This window comes from Bison bison, unplaced genomic scaffold (genome assembly GCF_000754665.1).
Source record: "Bison bison bison isolate TAMUID 2011002044 unplaced genomic scaffold, Bison_UMD1.0 scf7180017864481, whole genome shotgun sequence".
Classification (NCBI taxonomy): Eukaryota; Metazoa; Chordata; class Mammalia; order Artiodactyla; family Bovidae; genus Bison; species Bison bison.
Genome location: NW_011495041.1, coordinates 1,803,875 through 1,806,738, shown reverse-complemented (window position 1 = coordinate 1,806,738; position 2,864 = coordinate 1,803,875).

Below are 2,864 nucleotides of genomic sequence, written 5' to 3'. Positions count from 1 at the left end.
TGGGGTGCCATTGCCTTAAATTTCAAATTACATGTATCTATGTGTGTAGCAGAGAAAGTGGAAAGTGTAAGATTAAAGTTTGGGTGTTCAAAAATATAAAAAGTACCAGTTTAGGCCTGGGCATTAAAAGACCGTGTTTAGTTTGAATGCAAGGAGATACTTGGAAACTGAAATTAATGAGCACAAGTTACATGCTTATGAGTTTTTCCTTTTTTCTGTTTTGTCAGCCATGACCTCTTCCTTCCAAATAAATAAATAAAACACCTGTGGTTCAAGTTATATTTCTATCGGATGGCACTGTTCTGAGCTGTCTTTATACCTACAGAAACATACCCAGAGTTTGTGGATGGTCTCTTTTTCTCTCGTTCTCTCTCCTTTCTTCCTTCAACTCCATTCAATAATCTCATTTGCAGAAATCACTGAATTTTTTTTTTCCTGGAGAGTTGACTTTTGTCACTTTGGTTATCTGGTGTATGAAATATGAAAGAGATGGTTACATGGTTTAGATGGTTGGCATGCTCGTAAACTGACGCTCTGAAGGAAAAAAAAAAGCCCTGGTCTGTAACAGTTGGTAAAGAATCTGCCTGTAATGCAGGAGACCTAGGTTCGATCCCTAGGTTGGGAAGATCCCCTGGAGAAGGGAAAGGCTACCCACTCCAGTATTCTGGCCTGGAGAATTCTATGGGCTGTATAGTCCATGGGGTTGCAAAGAGTGGGACATGACTGAGTGACTTTCACTTTCGTTTCACTTTCCTGGTGTCTGTACTCCCATCATCTGCGGTCAGTTCCAAGCTACTGGTGTGATGTCCTGGAATGTGGAAGAGAGTCAGTGCGCATGTGTTCTGGTGAGCAGGTGCCGTAAGTGCCCGTGCACCAGTGCTCAGAAATCCTCTTCCTCTTGGGGCTGAACCCCCAGCCACATGGAAGGTGGGGCGTCCACTGCCACTCAGGATGCCAAAAGTCAAATATATTCCCTCTCCCCAGTGCTAGGCACCGAGAGCTCGGGCTCGTTATCTAGGTGAGGTCAGTCAGATCCCCCTGCAGAGGACGATGAATTTGGAGACTGAGGCAGAGAGGCAGGGGCTTGCTAGAGCATATCGGTGGTGGCCACAAGTGACCCACATTCAGTGGTAGGGAGGTTGGTGTGGTTAAACACTGCCTAGGCCAGAGTCCAGTGGAGGAAACCAGCTGCGCCGCAGAAAGTGTCCAGCTGCAATGGTAACAGCAGTGGCATCCAAAGTCGGTTGTTCCTGAGGCAGGACCTTGCTTGTCCCAGCAACCCAGGAATCTGCTTTTTCAGCCTCCACATGGATGCAGTGAGCCAGCCTATCTCCCTCCATTAATTCCTTATCTGCTGGGCTAACCAGAGTCAAGAACTCGCTGTTGACTTGTAACAATCAGTTGGTGTGATAGAGCAGGTGATAAGGCTTAAACACAGAGCAGACATGAGACCGGTTGCCACCAGGTAAGAGTAGTTCTGAAAGAGGGGCGCTTGTTTGAATCATCAGTGAACCTTTGAAAGCAGACAGGTTTGGAACTAAAGCAGACTTAATAAACAGACGTGTGTACACTTTAAGCTCATAGCACCACTGTTCACGGCAGCCAAAAGGTGGAAGAGACCCAAAAGTCCACTGGTGGATAAATGCATAAACAAAACGTGGTATATGTATTTACACAAACACACAGGGGGAGGGGCACAGAGAGAAAGAAAGAGGAATAGTGTTCAGCCACAAAAAGGAAGGAAATTCTGATACATACAACAACTTGGATGAATCTTAAAAGCATTCTGCTTAGTAAAAGAAGCCAGACACGACAGTGTATAATTCCACTTAAGCCCTCTGTCTCTATAAGTATGTCCCTAGAGTTAGTCGAATTTATAGAGACAGAGGGCTTCCCTGATAGCTCAGCCGGTCAAGGATCTGCCTGCAATGCAGGAGACCCTGGTTCAATTCCTAAGTCGGGAAGATCTGCTGGAGAAGGGATAGGCTACACACTCCAGTATTTTTGGGCTTCCCTGGTGGGTCAGATGGTAAAGAATCCACCAGCAATGCGGGAGACCTGGGTTCGATCCCTGTGTTGGGAAGATGCCCTGGAGAAGGGAACGGCTACCCACTCCAGTACTCTGGCCTGGAGAACATGGTCTGTATAGTCCATAGGGTTACAAAGAGTAGAACACGACTAAGCAGCTTTCGCTTTTGCTTTCATAGAGACAGAAAGTAGAATGGTAGTTGCCAGGGGCTGGTGGGAGGTAGGAATGGGGTAGTTGTTTTCTAATGGATGCAGTTTCAGTTTGGGAAGATGAAAAAGTCAACATAGATGATGGTGATGGTTACACACCCACGAGTGCACTTAAAGTCACTGAACTGTACTCTTAAAAGTGGTCCAGTGAGTAAATTTTGTTATGGATATTTTACCATAATAAAAAATAATTGTTAAGAAAGCAGATACATGACTGATTTCCTTTCCCGAGGAAGCTTAGTCAAGGGTGGAGGCTGGGAGTGTATATGGCTTTTAGAATTCTACAGGGAGCACACCTGGTTGAGAATGACTCAGAGAAAGCGATGGCGCCCCACTCCAGTGCTCCTGCCTGGAGAACCCCAGGGACGGTGGAGCCTGGTGGGCTGCAGTCCATGGGGTTGCCAAGAGTTGGACATGACTGTGCGACTTCCTTTCACTTTTCATTTTCATGCATTGGAGAAGGCAATGGCAACCCACTCCAGTGCTCCTGCCTGGAGAATCCCAGGGACATTGGAGCCTGGTGGGCTACAGTCCATGGGGTCGCCAAGAGTCGGACACAACTGAGCGACTTCACTTTCACTTTTCACTTTCATGTATTGGAGAAGGAAATGGCAACCCACTCCAGT